This window comes from Aotus nancymaae, unplaced genomic scaffold (genome assembly GCF_030222135.1).
Source record: "Aotus nancymaae isolate 86718 unplaced genomic scaffold, 86718_ANA_hifiasm-v0.15.2.pri h1tg000006l, whole genome shotgun sequence".
NCBI lineage: Eukaryota > Metazoa > Chordata > Mammalia > Primates > Aotidae > Aotus > Aotus nancymaae.
In genome coordinates, this window is record NW_026988417.1 from 63,844,535 (window position 1) to 63,867,370 (window position 22,836).

At 35.8% G+C, this 22,836-nt stretch overlaps 1 protein-coding gene across 1 annotated transcript in view; it reads left to right on the forward strand.

The window, feature by feature from the left end:
• The first annotated feature begins 1,468 nt into the window (after window positions 1–1,468).
• MUC7 (mucin 7, secreted) overlaps window positions 1,469–22,836 on the forward strand; it is a 70,135-nt gene continuing 48,767 nt past the window's right edge. Inside the window, exon 1 of the mRNA XM_064364385.1 lies at window positions 1,469–1,664. The gene's annotated coding sequence lies outside the window, so the exon portion shown is untranslated. The remainder of the gene's footprint in view (window positions 1,665–22,836) is intronic.

Sequence of the window (22,836 nt, forward strand, 5' to 3'; positions counted from 1 at the left end):
ATTAGAGAAATGCAAATCAAAACCACAATGAGATACCATCTCACACCAGTCAGAATGGCTATTTTTAAAAATTAAAAAAAAAAATAACAGATGCTGGTGAGGTTGCAGAGAAAAGAGAACACTTCTACACTATTGGTGGGAGGGTAAATTAGTTGAACCATTGTGGAAATCAATGTAGTGATTCATCAAAGAGCCAAAAACAGAATTACCATTCGACACAGCAATCCCATTACTGAGTATATACTCAGAGGAATACAAATCATTCTACCATAAAGATGCACACAAATGTTCACTGAAGTACTGTTCACAATAGTAAAAACATGGAATCAACCTAAAAGCCCATCGATAACAGACTGGTTAAAGAAAATGTGTACACATACACCATGGAATCCTATGCAGCCATAAAGAATGAGATCATGTATTTTGCAGGAACATGGATGGATCTGGAAGCCATTATCCTTGGAAAGCTAATGCAGAAACAGAAAAGCAAATACCTCACGTCCTCACTTATAAACATGAGCTAAATTATGAGAACTCACAGACACAAAGGAATAACAGACACCGGGGGCTACTTGAGGGTGAAGGGTGGAAGGAAGAAGAGGAGCCAAAAAAATAACTACTAGGTACAATGCTTAGTACCTGGGTAATGATATAATCTTTACAATAAACACTCATTATATGAGTTTACCTATATAGCAAACCTTTATGTGTACCCCTTTTAACCTGAAGTAAAAGTTTAAAAAAAAAAAGAAGGAAAAAGAGTCTGAAGATGAAATGCAAACTACTCACATTAACTAATATTAGATTTGAGAAAAGTATGATATAAAAAACTGATGGTAATATCATCAAGAACAACTCTCATCAGACTGAATAAAAACTTTCAGTGAGAAAAAAACAAAACTGTGAAGGGGTTATGGCTCTGTTCACAAGGCATCTTTTTTTGTTGTTGTTCCTTTTTCTCTATTTCATTTATTTCTGCCCTTATATTGCTTTCTTTTTCTCTCGTGTATTTTGTTGCTTTTGCCAAGTTCTTAGAGATGCTAAAAGTTTAGCTCATTTGTTTTCAGTCTTTCTCATTTTTTTGTATTTGAGAGCTAGAGGTTACATTTCCCTTTGTATTTTATAAATACTGGTTTTTTGTATTTCACTGTTATTCAGCTGTAAATATTTTGTAATTTCCTTTAATTATTTTATAGTCTCAAATGTATTCAGTAATATGTGATTTCATTTGTATGCATAGAGATGTTTTTACCTAGTCTGATTTCTATTGATTAGTAAGAGAGTCCACTATAGCCCCCAAAATAACTGACACTTCTGTCCAGAGCACATACTTAACAAGAGGAAAATATGCATATTAAGACACAACCCATTGTTTCTCAGGAAGTAATCAAGTTACAAAGGACAACTGTCAACTGAACAAACAAATAACCATTCTTGGTATAAAAGCCTCAGTCCACACATGACTTTTACTCAATTACAGTATTTCCTGTTCTTAAAAGCATCTAGCAGGAAGGCTATAAGAAACTTTCTCTCACTGATCTGTCTTATTTGCCATGTTAGATTTTAAGTTGCTTCCTGGCTACGAAAATGCCTACGCACAGTAACCAACAAGAATACAACTGACAAGTAGTTTGACCAGATCTGAAGGAAGTATTCCTTAGAAGGTAAGTACCTGGGAATTCAAAAATTAAGACTTTTGAATAGAGCAAGGTTATTTTCTTAAACATTGCATTTCTAATGATTACTGTAAAAATCCACTGATTAGACCAGCATTTCTAAATGTTCTTTCAGATTAAAATATGGTTAGTAATGCTATTTTATTTTTTAATCATTATGTAATTTAACAGTATGACAAAAAAAATTATGAGATTTCATAGGACTAATACTAATGAAATCCACATTCTGCCTAATTTACCATGTCTTGATTTTCTTTTCCACTAGCAAATAATTTTTTAACATTAGTGATATATCCTGTCTACCTGACATTAGTCCTAACATAATTCACTGTATGGGGAGCTGTGTGCTTCTTTTCAGTATGTAATGGTTATATCTAGTTTACTTACATTTTGGCTAAGAAAAACTCCAAATAAAGAAGAAAAGACCAGAAAAAATATTTACTCTCCAGGGGAACACAACCTTACAAATAGAACTATAAAAGTTCATTTTTTTTGTTTTGATCTTTAAAATGTCATATGAATTTCACACTGCAATGGAGGAATATAGGATAATATTTCTCATTATCAATGTTAGACTTAGACCCCATGAGCATATGCATCATATCTGTCTTGAACATCTTTGAATTCTCCAACATCTAACACTTTGCCCAGGATGAAGCACCAGCACATGAATGACAAAGAAAGGAGAAGAATAAATAAAACCTAATGTTTGATAGATCAGTAAGGTGACTACATTTTAAAATAGACAAAAATAATTTGAATGTTTCTAGCATAAAGAAAAGATACATTTAAGGTAATGAATATCCCAATTACACTAATTTGATCTTTACAAATTATGTTAATGTATTAGATTATCACATGTACCCTGAAAATATGTACATCTATTATACATCAGTTGAAAACATTTTTAAATAGTAATTTAAAATGGAAGGAGACAGAAAAATGGGAAGAAAAAAAAATAGAGAAAAAAGGAAGGGAATGAGAAGGGATGAGAAGAAGGAAAATTAACAGCACATCCCTTGCAGGAAAAAGACATGTTTCCTCAAGATACATTTTGAGAAATGTAAGGAATGCTAAACATTTGAAAACATAAACAGTTGACCCAGGGAAGGTGGGGTGAGGAGAGCTGATGAGGGCTGGGAGACAGGAAAACTCTATTCATATATACAACTAATTTAAAGCATTTTAGGGGCTTCCAAAGATTAAACTACAAAGATTGGAATAAAGCCAAGTATAAGTATATCAGCTATTTATTGATTCAATAAATTTTTTATTGTGTGGTATTACACATATTTACTTAGGTTCTGGAAATTGAGCATGGAAGCAGACAGATTATACCCCTACCTCCATATAGCTTTCAGTCCAGTCACCTTTTTAATATATATGTTGTCTTTAAATGTGGCCATCATTCCTAAGAACTTTATTATTATACAAATATCTTATCACATAGGGATGGTAATGCTAATGAAAGAAGGGCTATACTATGCACATCAGTACAACCATAAAATGACCCAAAATGTTAGGATGAAAAGCCTGGAATTGATAATTCCACTATATGGGAACTATTATAACTTACAACACATGCAGGGAGTTTTATAATGAAAACAGAGTATCTTTAAAATAATGTATTGGCAATAATAAGAAAAATCAATGGGAGAAGAAAGATTGGTGGCAGCACCTACATATGGAGGGATGGGTCTTAATAAACATACTTGTATTACTTTATCTTTGAGAAAAATGCAAAAAAAAGTATAAATTGACTCCAGATGGAGTAAAGATTTAAACTTAAGACCTAATATCATAAAAACCCTAGAAAATCTAGGCAAAACCATTCAGGACACAGGCATAGGCAAGGACTTCATGACTAAAACACCAAAAGCAATGGCAACAAAAGCCAAAATAGACAAATAGGATCTAATTAAACTTAAGTGCTTCTGCACAGCAAAAGAAACAATCATTAGAGTGAACCGGCAGCCAACACAATGGGAAAAAATTTTTGCAAGCTACCCATCTGACAAAGGCTAATATCCAGAATCTACAAAGAACTTAAACAAATTTACAAGAAAAAAGCAAACAACCCCATCAAAAAGTGGGCAAAGGATATGAACAGACACTTTTCAAAAGAAGACATTTATGTAGCCAACAAACATATGAAAAAAAGCTCATCATCACTGGTTATTAGAGAAATGCAAATCAAAACCACTTTGAGATACCATCACATATCAGTTAGAATGGCAATCACTAAAAAATATGGAGACAACAGATGCTGGAGAGGATGTGAAGAAATAGAAATGCTTTTACACTGTTGGTGGGAGTGTAAATTAATTCAACCATTGTGGACGACAGTGTGGCTATTCCTCAAGGATCTAGAATTAGAAATACCATTTGACCCAGCAATCCTATTACTGGGTATATATCCAAAGGATTATAAATCATTCTATTATAAAGACACATGCATACATACGTTCATTGAGACACTGTTCACAATAACAAAGATTTGGAACCAACCCAAATGCCCATCAATGATAGACTGGACAAGGAAAATGTGGCACATATATACCATGGAATACTATGCAGCCATAGAAAATGATGAGTTCGTGTCCTTTGTAGAGATATATATGAATCTAGAAACCATCATTCTCAGCAAACTGACACAAGAACAGAAAACCAAATGCCACATATTCTCACTTATAAGTGGGTGTTGAACAATAAGAACAAAGGGAGGGGAACATCACACACTGGGGGGTGGGGAGATTGGGGAGGTATAACAGGAGAAATACCTAATGTAGGTGACAGGGGGATGGAGGCAGCAAACCACCATGGCATGTGTATACCTATGTAACAATCCTGCAAGATCTGCACATGTACCCCAGAATTTAAAGTATAATGAAAAAGAAAGAAAGAAAGAAAAATCAAAGAAAAGCAGAAGCCAAAAAAACTGCATTTAGGATTCTCAGACTCATAAGTTCTTTGTCAGAAGGTGGAAGAGTAATAATGAGCCAGGGCCTGGCCGCTCGTCTGTAGCCTACCTGCTTGTCTTCTCATCCCTGGCTCCTCCTCCCCCACCCCACAACCCCAACAGAGGTCATGTGAAAACAAATGTGGACACTCCAGGTCAAACATCCTCCTCAATTTCCCCTCCAGCCTAGGGGTACATATGCACAGTAGCACATGGTCACTGTTAGTAGGATGAACCCAAGGAAGAGGCTTTTGCACTTTCTGGAAGTGAACTCAGGGAGAGAGGGGAAAAAAAAAACCTTCTGGTGATTACTCCTGTTGCCCTCTATGGCCACATGAGGGCCAAAATAAGGACCTGTAAACTTCAAGACTCAAATGAGGGATCCCTTTTGCCTGGGCCTGAAGGTAGTACTTGCCATCTTATATATGCTTAATGTTTTCATTTTTCTTTTGCAGGTAAGTGGACACAAGAAAAATAAGTCAAAAACTAGACTATTATAAAATCTTTCTTCTAAAGGACCAGCTTCACATCAGCATGTACCTTCTTCCACTAAAACTGGTCAGATTCAACTTCAATCAAATCCATCTAGTCAACAAAGATCCACAGTCTCTCAAACACATTTAAATTCTATTGCTTCTAAGAGATCAGAGATGAATCCTAGTCAAATTTTTTCTATCCAACAAGGTAGTCTTCTTTCATCCCCAAACTCATGTGAACTTACTTCTTGAAACAAGTTTCAGATCCTGCTAAATCTCACCCAGGAAAATTTTCATTAAAGTTCACCAAAAAATCTAAGAATTAGATCAACTCAAATCTCTTTCCAGTAATCAAAGAAATTTTCAAATCAAAATTAAGCCAAACTCACTAATTCAGCCAAAGAAAATCAAGATCTCAGACAAAAAGATCTAGGCAACAGGGAAATAAATATACAAAAGAACAACCTAACACAAAAAGAACTTACCAAAAAAAAAAGACTTTTTCCAATCAGCCCATCAATATTGTTAGCAACTCTGCCTACTCTTTATTTATTGCAGAACCTTGAAACAATTCTAATTAAGTCCACTCTGGAGCCCACCCTGTGTGTTCTCTTTCTCTGACTTCAGCAATTCCTGGATTAATGCACACATCCTATTTTTATCACACACATTCGAGCCCACAGCTCACTGCCTGGGCCACTGACTTAATGGCAATGAACAAGCAGACCTACAAGTTATTACATCATTGCTTGACTAAGCCACCCAATCACATCAATTTTTCCACCAAAATTGGAGAAACTTAATTTCAACTTACCCAGAGACTAGCTAAACAAATCATCCTGCAATGCCCGGATTGCCAGCTCGCAGGCACGTCCTCTCCTTCCACAGGTGTTAACACTAGAGGACTAGAACCTAATCAGTTATAGCAAACAGATGTTACATATATCCCTGAATATGGAAAATTTAGATAGGTACATGTATCCATTGATACCAACACTCATTTAATTAGTGCACATGCTCTTCCTGGAGAATCCACTCAATATGTCATTAAACATCTTCTTTTAACTTTTGTGTTTACGGAGCAGCTGACAAAAATTAAAACTGATAATAGTCCAGCTTATGCCAGCTCAAAATTTCAACAATTTTGTCACACATGGAACATCCAACATTCCACAGGCATCCCATATAATCCCCAAAGTCAGGCAATGGTAGAACACGCCCACTCCATCCTAAAAATATGCTCAGAAACAGAAAAGGGGGAGTACAGGGAAAAAAAAACCTGCAACACTATTGGCACAAGCCTTATTTACCCTTAAGTTTGTAAATTTAGATGACAAATTTCAATCAGCTGTAGAAAAGCACTTTGCCAAAGCCTCTCAAGATAGAAGCAGTAAGATTAAAGAGAGAAATAGAGGGAAAGAATAAGAGAGAGACTACAAGAGACAGAGATCAGAGATAGACACAGAAAGTGGGACTAAGGAAAAAGATAATGTATAAAGAAAGAAAGAGACAGGGAGGAAAAGAGAGAAGGAAAGGTAAAGAAAGAGAAAAGGAGAGAAAGAAAGTAAAGGCATGTTGAAGATTGTAAAGGTCATGAAAAATGTTATAGGAAAAAATTTATGCAGGAAATGTGTATGATTTCAGTTTTAATGGTCTAAGCAAGTTTTAAAACGTTAATTGTAAAAGAAATTCTGTGTATAAACATATTGGCTAAAGTTAAAGAAGTATCCATTTTTCTGTAAACTAGACATTAAAATAAAGCACAACAGGTTTTTCTTAAAGCACTAACCTGCTCTTTTACAAAGATTATAAAAGGTCTCTTAGCACAGGCACAACCCCTAGTATTTCCAGTACACCAGCCCCAGCCTGGAGACTATGTCCTCATCAAAGGATGGAAAGAAGAAAAAAACTTGAACCAGCCTAGGGAAGACCCCACAGGACCACACACACCCCAGACATCACCTGGGGAATGCTAACGAAAACAAGAGGCTGAGCATATCCTGCTCCGGACACAGACATCATTCACTCCAGATAATTTGTTTCTTTTTTTTTCTCTCATTTGCCTGCAACCTGTACCTGCTGGGCTCATATCTTAGACCTGCCTTTCTTTCACCCTGTCACCTGGGCAGACACCCCCTTCCCAGACTACAATAACGTGACTGCTTGTCTAGGAGGGATAGATTTACCCCCAGTGGGGTCCCTCAGTAATGGCACACATCCAACTAAGGTGCCAAATAATACTATGCATCACTCCACTATCCTCCCACTGTGTGTAAGTTTTAAAGGTTCTAATCCTTACTGTGTACCTGCCCAAAAACAAGTATGGCTACATTATGGCGAAGGGAATGCCTTAACAGTCTTAGCTGCAGGTAGCCTCAAACCAGGCAATGCAATCAATGCTACTTTCCCAGACATTCCTTTCTGTGCTAAAGAACAGAGCCAGGAAAGTAATAGATTCCACTTTAGCTGGGAAGTCTGTCACAGGAAACAAGCCCATAGCCTCCAGTTAAGCAAATATAACATTTTAGACTGGAGCCCCCACGGTCAATTGCAGGGCAGCCTTACTAATGTTTTCATCCATCATAGCATTAATCACAGTTCTATAGCTATATCTCATTCCCCTATAATTTGGGCTGATGGGGGAAATAGGATATTCCAGACCCTGAGTAAAATCAATGCCACCCCAAGACACCTTATGGCACTTGGGACATCTTAGCACCTCTTTTAACACCTAGCATGGGACATGTCATAATTCCAGTCACAACTATACTATAATCTTTATTCATAATCACACTGATCAGTGCCTAATTTGTACTACCCATCTATATGTTTCCCTTATGGAAGCTAATATTTTCATAACACCCCGAAACTCCATGTTTGTGACCCAGGTTCAGAGACAGGCTTGGTTTGTCTCATGTATCACTAATCACAACGTATCTAATTTAAAAGTTACAAGTGTCATGGTATTAAGGAGACAATCAGAGGCATTCCTACCAGTCAATTTGACACACGATTGGCAAGGTTCCTCTGCCCGTGACACTTTAGAACGTGCTCTATCCCAGGTCAGACATAAAAGATTCATAGTTACACTTATGGCCTTTAAAGTCTCAGCCATAGTCATCCTGCAACTGCCAGCATCATGGTGGCATCTATTACTGAGTCACTACAAACAGCTGCCTTTATAGACAATCTGACCAAAAATGTGTCTAATGAACTTCTCTTACAGCAAGGTATAGATCAAAAAATAATATCTCCTCTCCAGCACCACTTTTTTTGTATCTGCCTGCCAGCATCATAATGATAGATTGCTGTAGTTCCTGGAACCAATAATTAACTGAAAGCCAATATTTTTATAATAATTTATTCTATCAACTAAATATATTTTATTTCTACATTTGGGTATAAAAGAATTGTAATACTAGCAAGCTGAAGGGTCATAAAACTATTAGAAATATGTGTAATTTAAAGAAATATTTATTTATAACAGCTGTCACTCCTACCTAGTGAATGTGAAATTATAAAAATATGTTTCTAGCTAGAATTTTAGTTTTAAAGATTTACACAGAATTGGAGGACAAACTGAAAATACATGTCAAAATGTTATTGATGGCTCTTTTGGGGATGATTAGATAATAGCTTGTTTTTTCACTATTTTTTCTACGTATTTGTATTCTCAAATTTTAATGAAACCATATTTATTTTAATTCAGGATTAAATAAGCATCCTAGTTAAAAAGTCAACCCTGCTCTGTGTTATCCTAGTTATTATGTGGTGAATTCCATTGTCTATACAAACTTCAAGAAGGTTGACAGACTGAGAAGAGTAAAGATATCTGGAGACCAATGCCATTCTTCACAGGGGCTTCAGATAACATGAGATCAGCCTAGAACTAAACCCAAAAAGACTTCCTCCTCCACTCTTCCAATCATCCTCTTCCTTCAAAAAACCTGGAGCCTCCAACCCAAGTCCTCCAGACTAAGTCAAAACCTCTAATTGGAAAACACGTGGAGATAGGGTCATTCTGAGAAACCCATTCACATAAATCCCAACCCAGACTGATCTTTATCTAATTAAGACAACAATTCTTTCATCAAAACAAAAAAGAGGTTGGTATAATAGACACCACCAATTGCCTAAAGGTATTGGTTGAGAGAATGAAAGCTGGATGCAAACATAACTTGCATATTTCAGCAATCTGGCTCACTGAGTCACAACAAACTTTTTCAAGGAGAATGAATGTACAAAGGGACAACTGCCAAGTTTCATCAGGAGCATCTACCTTTTCTTTGTTTGAGCAAAATGTTTCACCCCAGACATGACCTTCTCTCTCCAGGTTCAAATGAATCATTAAGAAAGGCATCCTCGGCTGAGGCAGGAGAATTGCTTGAACCCAGGAGGCGGAGGTTGCAGTGAGCCGAGATCGTGTCATTAAACTCCAGCCTGGGTAACAAGAGCAAAACTCCATCTCAAAAGGAAAAAAAAAAAAAAAAAAAAAAAAAAAGGCATCCTCTTATGGCCACTCGCTCATTTGTTTTTCTGTTTCTCCTGGGCTTGAAGATCGCCAAGCATAGAGGCTGATGGGACCTCTAAGAGATCTGGGAGGAAGGGTCCCACTCAGGTAGGTCCTTAGATCCACATACAGAAGCTTTTGAATACAGATCCAGGCTCTCTAATCCTTTAATATGTTATGTGCATGAGTTACTATGCCTGCAATACCATGGGCTTTTTTAAAATATTCTAGATACATATGACTATGAAGCAGAAAATCACTCAAGACATCATGGGGATATTACTTACTGTAAGGCCGGTTGCCTCGCTGGTAGCCAAATAGACACACCCTTCTTTCTCTGCACCTGAAAACTACGTCACCATTCTGAGTGCATTACTCAGCATCTGCCCTCTCCACACGGGCTCACCACACCCATTTCCGCATTCCAATCTCAGTCCTGCACTCATCAGCAAACTATGCACTCAGCCCCACCGAAATTTTAAAAAAAGCCTGCCAAAGACCTGCCCTATGGCAGCTTGCCCTGTACACCCTCGACCAGCCCACTTGCCAGTAGCCCAGCCTAGCTGCCAGTGGCAGCTTACCTTGTCCGTGCCCAGTCCCTTCATAACCAATGAAACTACCTCCTCTTTGTTTCCCTGCAGCCGATCAACTACCTCCACTCCCTATAAAATCCCACGCCCCAAGAAGAGAAGCGCAACTTCTTTGGCCCCTATCCCGGACCATAGAACCTCGCCCAGGAGCTGAATAAATTGGCTTTTAACTCCCTTACTCCAGTCTCCATTTCCTCATTTAACTTGGCAATAAATCTTAAACTTACTAAGAAATCCTTGTCTCCATTTGTAATAATGTACCCATATTCTCGGTGGCTTAAAACAATAAAAATTTATCTCACAGTTTTACAGACTAGAGTTCTGAAATCAAGGTGTCTACAGGGCCATCTTCCCTGTGAAACCTGTAGGGGAAGGTTCCTTCCTTGACTTTTCCAGTTTCTGGTAGCCCCAGACATTCTTGGCTTTTGGCAGCATACTTCCAATCTCTGTCTCTGTCTTCAAATGATGTTTTCCCTGTGTCTTCTTTCACATAACCATCTTCTTATAAGGACACTAGTTACATTGGATTAGGAGCCCATCCTACTCTGGTATGATTTCATCTTAACTTGAGTGCCATATGGGCATTATTCTCATCACTTCACTGAATCTGGTATCGAAAGGTGTAACAAGATTACATTGGGAGAAAGATAGTACTTACAATCAAATTTGTATCTTCTATTTATTCCCACAGACTCTCTTAAATACTATCTAGAAAAATCAGGATAAATATCTTGAATATGGAATCAAAAGTTGTATGTGGAATTCAACCTTTACAAAAAGATGTCACACACACCCCCAACTCCTTATACTTTTAACAACAAAGGAACAGTGCCTTATATTTCCAGTTTAAGCCACATTTTTCACATACTCATGGGAAATCAGAAGTCCCCTGGTCACCCTCCACCACCCTCTTCTTGTGCCTCCCTATAGTACTCTTACCCCAAGTAATTTATGATTTGGTATTCAAGGAGGCAGAGTTCTCAGTAAGTTACTAATTTCCTTGTGAGACCTCTTCAGCCTGGACATTACAGTCCACATCACTACCAACATTTTGTTCACAACTATTCTAACAAGTCTCTAGGAAGTTTCAAAGTTTTCTTCATTTTTCTTTTTCTCAGCCCTCCAGACATCTTCCAATGTCTGCCCATTACCCAGTTCCAAAGTCACTTCCATATTTTCAAACATCTTTAGAGCAATGCCCCATTCCTCAGCATCAATGAGCCAGTCAGAAGACTCTGAAAACATTTATTCAGAAAGATTAATTTAATACAATACCTGAATGTCTTCAGATATTTAAATAGCAAATGAGGAATTGAACTGATAATAAGCATGTTAAAAATGAAGAAAATGGAAAAAGGACACAAGTATTAATTCCAGGGATTTGTTAATCCATTTTCACACTGCTATAAAGAACTATTTGAGGCTGTATAATTTATAAAGAAAAGAGGTTTAATTGACTTACAGTTCCATATGGCTGGGGACAGGACTCAGGGAATTTACAATCATGGTGGAAGGCAAAGGGGAAGCAAGACCCATCTTACATGATGGCAGAGGAGAGAGAGAGAGAGCAAAGGAGAACTGCCACACACTTTTAAACCATCAGATCTCATGAGAACTCACTCATTAACATGAGAACAGCATGGGGGGAACCACCCTCATGATGCAAATACCTCCCACCAGGTACCTCCTTTGACACGGAGGGATTACAATTCAAGATAAGATTGGGTGGGGACACAGAGCCAAACCATAGCAAGGGAAAACAAAAGGTTGTGAAAAATGTCAATAATGTTTGCACATTCAAAGTGGTGTAAACATGAATTGATTATTGGCATTAACTAACACTTTAATTTTACTATATTTTGCAGTTTGGGTTACAAAAGGTAAAAGTGAACAATGGAAGATGAAAGTGAAAAAGATATACAAAGCCTCCACACTGAAAAATCAATAGACCATGCCCAAAATTGAAAGAGAATCAAGAAATAATACATAATCATGCTATTTGGAGAAATAAATGTAAATACCAAATAATAAGATGAAAGGCAGGGGATGGCAAATGTGGTTGCTTTGGGAAGTGGTAAATAAGGGAATGGGTGGTGGGGCAAGGGACAGATGTTCTTCATAACAGAACAATGTAACCATTTGACTTTAAATTATGGACACTTGGCCAGGTGTGGTGGTTCATACCTGTAATTCCCAATGCTTTGGGAACCCAAGGAGGGACAACTGCTTTAGGCCAGAAGTTTGAGACAAGACTGAACAACATAGTGAGATCCCCAACACTCCAAAAATTTGTTTTAAATTAGCCAAGTATGGTGGCTCATAACCGTAGTTCCAGCTACTCAAAATACAGATGGGAGAATAGCTTGATCCCAGGAGGTCGAGGATGCAGTGAGCTGATTATGCCACTGCACTCCAGCCTGGGTGACAGTACAAGACCCTGTCTCAATCAATCTATCAATCAATCATGTACACTTATGATTATGAGAAAAATTAAAACTAAGAAAAGGGAGAGAGAAGCCAAAATTAGAAAATTAATAAAATCTAAACCAAAATAAAATAGAAAAAACAAAGAACTCAAAAATTGTTTCTTTACAAACCTGTGAAAAGAGAAGAGGAACACAAATAAAAAACTAGCAATAAAAATTATCACATAATCATATATAGTAGAAAATAAGAATAAAATAATGTAATGAATATGTTTCTGAAAATATTTTTAAGACAAATGAAATAGACACATTTAAATAGAAAGAAGGAAAACGTGTGTGTAAGAGAGAGATACCAAGTCTGACTCAAAAAATAGAAACTTTTAATAACTCTATAACCACTAAGAATGGTGACTATTAAATGAATAGTTAAAATCCTCTCACAAAGGAAAAATCTTCCCTATATGGTTTATATGAAAATTTTATCATCTTTTCCAAGTTAAAGCATTCTAATCTTCTGAAAACCCTTTCAAAAATTAAGATATTTTAATGAAATTGTCTCCAATTCAATCTGTAATGCTGATACTAAAACCAAAGCTAGCATAAGGAAAAAAAATTCTAAGCTAAATATTTATAAAGCAAATCCAGCAATGTATTCAAATGCACACACTAAATCAAGTTTATTCTGGGAATGCAAAGTGGTTTTACATTAGTAAACCTTAAATGCATGGCCACACTAATTAATTCAAAAAAAAATTTTTTAGATAATCTCAATCGATCTAAAAAAATCAATTGATAAAATCTTTACTAATTCATAATTTTTAAAAAAACCCTCTTAGCAACTAGGAACAGGAGACCTTATCAGCCTGATAAATGATGAACCAGGAGTAGTGCATAAATATACAGTGATATTGGTAATGTTCTATTAGTCCTTATATTGTGTGATAGGTTCATGGGTGTTCACCTATTATGCTTTGTATATTCTTTTATATGTATCAAATGTTACATAATTTTAATTGCATGTGCATTGTATAATTTGTGATCCCTAACATTAGAATTAATGGCAATGTTAATTTCTACCAGTAACAAAAGAATATCTATAAGTTATAAAATTTCCAAGCCCACAAAGAAAAAAGTAACAAAAAATAAAAGCATCCTAAACAAAGACAATGAGAAAAAAGAGAAACAAAACAGCTTGGAAAACAAAATATAAAACAAGTTAAAGAGAATAAATTGGAACATAACAATAAACAGGAAAAAAATGCAAATAGCTTGGATTCCATATTTTAAAACAAAAACTCTCAGATTATTTTAAAATTACAACTGCATGCTGTTTGCTTGCAACACAATTGTAACAAAAACAGACAGAATTATTTACAGAAAAGAGAAGACGGTTCAGAAAAATATCCCATACAGAGGAGTAATATGACAATGTTACAGAATGGAATCCAAAGGGAAATTTAAATTTAAATAGAATAAGCAGGGAAATGTTACACTGATAAAAGTTATCATCTACTTAGAAAATATAAAAATCATAAAACTGTATGTACTTAACTTCATAAACTTTGAAATATAAAACAGAAGTACTATAAATACAATAAGAAATTAATAATTCCAAATCCAGGTGAGAAAATTTAACATGCATTTTCTCAGCAAATTGGATGACAACAAATAAGGATATAGAGAATTTGAGTAGCATTATATTTACATTTAATACTAATAGTTACTTCAAAAAATTCACTTCTTTTGTACAAATATTCACGGAGGTTTTATAAACAGAGAGTATAACAGAAAAAGAACCAACTGGAAAGAGTGAAAATCCCAAATGAGACATTTACTGCAAAGTAGGAATTGTTAGTTTAACCTTCTTATAATGTACATACTAACAGATATAATAAATGCAACAATTTTTGTGCATCTCTAATCTCCAGGGATCCTGGATGTTATCAAAGATGAGTGCCCCACAGTTACCTTGACATAAAAGAATTTACCACATCCTGTAACAAGCAATTAGGTTGAAGGACTTTTATTTTCTTTATTTGCATTTTAGCTAATTGACTAATAATCTTAGATTAATAAACATTAACATTATTAAAACAAGACAAATCTGTATTATAAACTAACATAAGCTTCCATAAACTAACATAAGTTTCCATAAGCATGACACCAAAGTTTAGAGATTGGAGAACACAGATACTTCCTAAATTAAAATTATGGGCCCATTTTTGGTAGCTATGACTCTCTCATAAAAACAGAAGAGAAAACATCACACTAGATCCTTCACTGTTTTAGGAGACAATATTACAACACTTCGAGTAAACCACAGATGGCTAGATGTAAGAAAAGAAAAAAAAAAAAAGAAAAACAGAGGGGAAAGAGAGATACATAACAAAGTAGGATGGAAGACTAAATTGTGAGGTACCAACCAGTTAGCAAAGCTCAGAATCATGAAAGATAAAAATCACAATGCTGGTAATATCAAGGATGTTTCCAAAAACTAGTAGAATTTGAGAAGCCTTGTTTTGATAGATAAGTAGCCAAACATTATGTGAGAAGCAAGAGCAAAATGAAAGGTGCTAGAGTCTCAAGAGTGAAGTGATTAATATACATGAAAATTATGAAAAACATCTTCTTGTTTTTGAGTTGGAGTCTTGCTCTGTCAACCAGGCTAGAGTGCAGTGGCACAATCTCAGCTCACTGCAACCTCCGCCCCTTGGGTTCAAGCAGTTCTCCTGCCTCACTCAGCCTCCCTAACAGCTGAGATTACAGGCGTGCACTAGCACACCCAGCTAATTTTTGTATTTTTAGTAGAAGGGGTTTTGCCATGTTGGCCAGACTGGTCTCTAATTCCTAACCTCAAGTGATCTGCCCACCTCAGCCTCCCAAAGTGCTGGGGTTACAAGAGTGAGCCACCACGTCCGGCCAAAAACTTCTATTTTAATTGTATATCTAGTATTATAAGCATTCCTCTACATATTCTTGAAATACAGGATGGTGGCTTTAGAATGTGACTCAGTCAACACAGTCTGAAGCTATACTTTCCACTTCTAAAATAAATTGTATCTTCTGTAAGATATGATAAAATCAAATTCCGCAAGCATATATTAAGTGCCTGATTTGCACGCACAATATTCTGTGCTAGAAGGTGTGGCCAATGCAAAGGAGAATAACTCATCAAACTTAGACCTAACTAAGTGGGCAAGTCCAACTGATGTACATTACAATAATGAAAGTCGTACTGAGGTAGGTGTAAAATAGGGGAAAAAACAAAATGGTACAATAAAATCCATAGAACAAATGAGATAGACTCCTCCTACAACTCATATTTTATTATACAACTGTCATGCTTTAATCTTTAATTATTGGCCTTTTTTAATTTTCACATTATAACTTGGATAAAATGGACATGTCTAGAAAGGGCTTTTTTTTTTAAGGCCACATACTGTCTTCAGATTTATAGAACTTGGAAGCCCAGTAGCCAAAGGTTACCAAATCCTCCACTTAAGTGCTTAGCAAAGCCTGTTGTAGTGAGTTACAACACAACCGTTCCTCGGGAAGGAACACGAAGAACAACTGTCAAACACAGTAAATGACAACCATCTATTCTTTTATTTAAGCACAGCCCTCAATACAGACATGACAATCTCTTCCAACACAATATTTCCTATATCTAAAAGAATAGAATAAGAATAAAAACAGTTTATAAAAACCATTCTTGTCTCACCAGTGCTCACATGTGTCCTTAATCTTTACTTGCTCCTGGATGGTGAAGATGCTCAAACACCAAGGCTGAGAAGAACCCCTGTAACTGCCAACTTGACTACATCAGGAAAGAAGGACGTTGCAAAGGTAGGTACTTGTAATTTTCAATAGTCTTTTGAAAAGAAATCCAGACTCACTTCTTTTATCTTTGGATTTTTCAAGATAATTAAAATGTTCAGGCACTCTGGGTAAACTTCTGATATGTTTTTAATGCAAATACAGTCAGTGATGTTGTTTTCATATATTTGCAAAATATGTTATAGAATATTATAAAGATAAATATTCATTAGGTCCCATTTAGAAGAGTGTGTTCCATCTAATAGGCTATTTCTACACGTCTCTTCCAGACTTTTAATGTTAAATCACAATCACTCACCTGATATTAGACTTAAATTAACTGAATGTTTATCCTAACATAATGGATGAATGTTGTAGTTCAGATTATTTCTTTTTTTTTTTTTTTACTGTACTTTAGGTTCTGGGGTACATGTGCAGATCATGCAGGATTGTTGCATAGGTACACACATGGCAACGTGGTTTGCTGCCTCCATCCCTCCATCACTTACATCTGGCATTTCTCCCCATGTTATCCCTCCCTGACCTTCCCACCCCTCCACTGTCCCTCCCTTCCCCGCAACAGACCCCAGTGTGTGATGCTCCCCTCCCTGTGTCCATGTGTTCTCATTGTTCAACACCCACCTATTAGTGAGAACATACGGTGTTTGATTTTCTGTTCTTGTGTCAGTTTGCTGAGAATGATGGTTTCCAGCTTTATCCATGTCCCTGCAAAGGATACTAACTCATCATTTTTTATGGCTGCATACTATGCCATGGTGTTTATGTGCCACATTTTCCTTGTCCAGTCTATCGATGGGCATTTGGGTTGGTTCCAGGTCTTTGCTATTGTAAACAGTTCCGCTATGAACATATGTGTGCATGTATCTTTATAATAAAATGATTTATAATACTTTGGGTATATACCCAGTAATGGGATTGCTGGGTCAAATGGAATTTCTATTTCTAAGTCCTTGAAGAATCGCCACACTGTCTGCCACAATGGTTGACCTAATTTACACTCCCACCAACAGTGTAAAAGCATTCCTATTTCTCCACATCCTCTCCAGCATCTGTTGTCTCCAGATTTTTTAATGATCACCATTCTAACTGGCGTGAGGTGGTATCTCAATGTGGTTTTGATTTGCATTTCTCTAATAATCAGTGATGATAAGCAGATTATTTCAACTCAAAAACCTAACTGCAGCATCCCTGTTTTTTATGGTAGGATTAAATGCTTTAAAAATTAATGGGTAATTCTCTCTTATTTCATTATTCTAATTCTGCAGTTTAATAAGAGCATAGATAAAAGCATAGAACTAAAAAAATAAGAGCATGTTAAATAAATGAAAATAAAAGAAGAAAATTTTCTTCTCTTTCTTGTGCAATTTTTGAGAAAAATGTATTTTTTTATTGTTCACGATAGTATACCAGATAAAAACAATGGCTTTGAAGTCATGTTTGCAAACCTAGCTTTGTCACTTACTGACTTTGTGACCTTGACTAAGTTGCTTAAACTTTGTTGGTTTTTCTATCTGTAAAATGAAGATGATTACATCTACTTCTTAAGGTTGTTGTAGAAATAAGTAAGAAATGTAAATAAAATTTTCCCAATTTGTAAATCAGCTCAGTAAGTGGTAACTCCTCTTTACACAATAGTGGGATTGTTTTCTAGAAAGGAGACTATGTCCTTATGACATACTGTACTAATTGCCAGAAACCATCATCTCTCAAATCCTTTGTAGTTCATATTCCATGACTTCACAAAATGGATTCCTAATCCAATAAAATACCTGCTTTAATCACACAGCTCTTGATACTATACAGTAGTTGAGAGTGGTTGCAACTTAAATAATATAAAACTCACAAAATACTTATATTCAATGTTGAAATGCAGTTTGTAGCACCACTTGAATAATGATAAGTATTTCTAAAACTCAAAATTTTTCAATATTTCTATTTTCTATTCTACCTGCTTCATAATGTTAAAATTTTAAATTGAGAAACAGCCGCTTTTGCAAGAATGTCAATGTGCAAAAATATTAAATATAAAATGTATTAAAGCCAAAATATGTCTTAGCATTTATACTCTGCCTCCTCAGAACATTTCTAATTATTTTTTCATTACTCTTAATAATTTCTTCTTAAAGAAATAGTTGTGTTGATAATAAATTAATTATTTATCAAATATGTAGTTGTTGTGTGGACAACAAAGAATGAGTGCCACTTGCTCCTTCAGGGACCAGCCGAGAATGATGAAACAGCTTCACTTGACCCTGGGCCTCTTTGTGCTCATAGCCTGCTTCTTGGTAAGCATCACTGAGCTCAGTCTGCCTCCAGATCTGATATAAAGTCACTAATACGCTACTTAAATCCATTAATATACAATTTGAATATTTCCATATGTGACAAGCAGCTATTTTTTTCCATTTAGGTGGTGAAACAAACCACTGTAAAATTATTTCTTCAATAACAATTATTTACTGCCTACCAAGTGCTATGTACTGTTCTAGACAGTGGGAGATAGTAGTAGGCAAAACAAATAATTTATGGTATGTTACTAGTAACAAATGCTAAGGAGAAAAAAATAAGCAGGTAAGGGTACTATACATAAGGATCAGCTTAAATTTTTTGACAGTGTGGCCAGGAAACACTTCTGAAAAGGTGACTTTTGAGGAAAGAATAAAGGAGAGAGCTAAAGTTGAGACTTCTTTGAAGAACAATTGTTCCAAGCAGAGGGAACAACATGGACAAAAGCACTGATGAAATGTACCTGGTGTCTTCCAGAAACAGCAAGGAGGTCAGTATGACTGGAGTTGAATGAATGGGAGGGAAAGTAGTATGAGACGATGTCAAAAAAGTATTGGGAGCCAGATTATATGGCTTGAAGGTCATAGTAAAAACTTACTCAGAGATGTTGGCAACCACTAAAGGGTTTTAAGGGAAGAAATGACATGATTTGATGTATATTTTAAACACATTAGATGCAGTGTTGAGAATAACCTGTGTTTTGTATTTATCTAACATGTTTTAAGCACACTAGTTATTGTGTTGAGAATTAACTGTAAGAGGATACAATTAGAAGTGGGAAGACTAGTTAGGCAGTTACTATAGTAATTAAGTGAAAGATGCTGGGGGCTTAGAGCATAATGGTAACAGTGGATATGGCTGGAACAAGTGAAATCTTAGATATATTTTGAAGTAGATTTAACAGAATGGATTGGATGTGGAGCATGAGAGAGAAGTCAAATTTGACTACAAAGTTTTGTCCTGAACAATTAGACAATAGAATTTGCCATCCACTGAGGTGGGGAAGGTTGCATTTGAGAAGTTTAGGGGAAGATCAGAAGTTCCGTTTGGATCTAATAAGTTTTGAAATCATTATTAAAGATCAAGCAGAAATCAAGTAGATATTTCACAGAGATTGTTGGATGGAAGATTTTAAGTTCAAGGAAGAGATATGAAAGTTACAAAATTGGTTGGTATGAGAACGAGTGAGAGCATCAAGGAAGTTTGTGTAGATGGTGAAGAGGGAGCACCAAAGAATGATTTTGGTTCTTCAAAATTAAGGCATCAGCAACAAAGAAAAACCTAGCAAAGAAGACTGGCAGGATATAAGGAAGTCTAGGAGTGTTTCTATCCCTGAAGACAACTGGAAAAATAATGTTCCAAAGAGATGAGAATAATCAGCTGTATCAAATGCTGATGACAGGTCAAATAAGATGAGGACCAGAATTAAACACTGGACTTACCTACATGGAGATTATTGTTTATCTTGATGAGAATGGTTTCTGTGACATACTAGAGATAAAATCATGACTTGGAGTGAATTTAAGAGAGAATTAAAGAAGAGGATTTGAGAGTGAGAATAAATCGCTTCCTAGTTGTCTTTTTTTTTTTTTTTTTTTGTCCTGCAAAGAGCAGCAAATAATGAGTTGTACCTGGTAAGAAAAGTGGGTCAGGAAGGATGCTTTTATGCTGATAGAGATATTCTGGGAAAATAAAAATACTGATACAGAAGAATTGTTGGAGTGATGTCCTTAAATAGGGAAGAGAGAGCTACATCTAGAGCACTGATAAGTACATAAGCTTTAGAGAGGAGCTATATATATACATCTCCAGTCACAAGTGGGAATATACAGTAGGTAGGTACAGATGCTGGTAGGTGGGCAGATGTGGTGGGAGTTTTGGACGAAGTTCTCTTCTGTTCCTCCAATTTGGAAGCAAGGTTATTAGCTGAGAAGGGGGTTGGAAGAGGTTTGAAGGTATTCTGGGGAAAAAGACAGAATGAGAATTAACCATGCAGAAAAAATGAAAGACTGAGGGCACTAGAGGATATGTGATTGTCTGGCAGCATTGAGTGAGCACCTAGGGAGTGGGTATAGATGGAAAAGAAGAGAGGAATGGAATCTGAGTCTGTGCACTCCACCATGCACAGACACTGAGACTTCTGGTTTAATTTGGGGAGGTTCATCTGCTGGGAAGTTAATTTTCTTAATACTTTGTATTTAACTTTGGTTAAGCACCTTAATATACTGATGTCGAATTTGGAAGCCCATATCAGTTTTTGTTCTGTGTATGTTTCTCTGGTTCTGAAAAAAGTATTAAAGAAAACCTTAATATGTGACTTTTTACTGTACATTTATCTCATCTACATTTCATAGAGGCTCATGCTCAGTGATATCAAGGTCTTAGTTCAGAAAAATAAAGGTAATATTTATTTTAGGGCATACAGACAAATGAGAATTATCTAGTATTCTAAAGCATCCTAAAAGAGTGTTGGGGATTTGGGCAGGAGTTGGTGTCAAGAAACATTTTAAAGCAGGAGGTGGGGAGGCAGGGCAGGATGTGTATAAGGAGTGTATATAGAACATGTATCACACCAAAAACACAACCCTATATATTTTTAACAGTCAACAAGGAAGAAGCCAAGCCTAGTTCTTTAGGGGAAATAATAACAGCCATAGAATATTAAACACAATCATCCCAGAGAAAAATATACAAAATGTATGTTAAGTGGTATCATGAAGAAAAGCGTTCACAAACCACTCTTTTTAAATCAGTGGTAAAAGAGTAAGACAGTATGCTACAGAAGTGTAGATCATGGTCTGACTTGTTAGCAAGAATAAATACCTTGAATTTAACTCTGAACAAGATAAAAAACCATCAGGGAGAGAAGCAATGTCATCTACCCTACATTTTTAAAAGAATCACTTAGGGCTACCATTTGGAGAAAATATTTAGATGCTGATTCCATTTCTTTAATGGTCATAGAATTATAGATATTTTCTTTTTTTGTTTTGTTTTGGGTTTTTTGTTTTGTTTGTTTGTTTGTTTGTTTTTGAGATGGAGTCTCACTCTGAAGCCCAGGTTGGAGTGCAGTGGCATGATCTTGGCTCACTGCAACCTCCGCCTCCTGGGTTCAAGGGATTTTCCTGCCTCAGCCTCCAGAGTAGCTGGGATTACAGGTGCCCACCACCACACCCAGCTAATTTTTGTAATTTTAGTAGAGACAGGGTTTCACCGGGCTGATCTCGAACTCCTGACCTCTTGATCCATGGCCTTGGACTCCCAAAGCGCTGGGATTACAGGCGTGAGCCACTGCACCCAGCCTGAAATGTTCTATTTTGGGTTTTATTAGTATGTTATATTTTTCTAGGAATTTGTTTTATTATTTTTTATGTTTAACATATCTATAATGATCTTTTTTAATTCTAATATTGGTGAATTTTCTTTCTTGCTGAGTCTTACCAGAGATTTCTTGATTCTATGTCTTTTCAAATAACTATATTTTAGCTTTTTGATCTTTTCTATTATATGTTGATTTCTGTTATTAATTTTTGCTCTTTAACTTTCTTCCTTTTTAGGATTCATTTTTACACTTCTTCTAACTTAAGAAGAAATAGCTTGTTAATTTTATACTTTCTTTCTATCATAAATTATTAAGACTAAAAAAATTCCTCTCTGTGCTTCAACTATATCCCATAAATTCAGTACTAAATGCTTTCTAATTACCAAAATTATTCTAATAAAATTTATTTTTAGCACATGAATTACTTAAAAATGTACTTTCTAATTTCCAAACGTTTCCAGGATTGATTGGTTCATAATGTCACTGTGTTGTGGTTAGAGACCACGGACTGAGGTTCATAATGTCACTGTGTCGTGGTTAGAGACCATGGACTGAGTGATGTATGTCCTTTGATATTTGTTAAGATTTATTTTGAAGCCCAGATGATGGTCAATCTGTATAATCAATTGTCTATGTTTGAAAAAAATATGTATTATAAAGTTATTGGATGGGTTATTCTAAGTATGTATAGTAAGTAAAATGTTTTAATTGCATTCAAAGTGATCTCTCTTTTTACTTTTTTCATTAGGTTTTA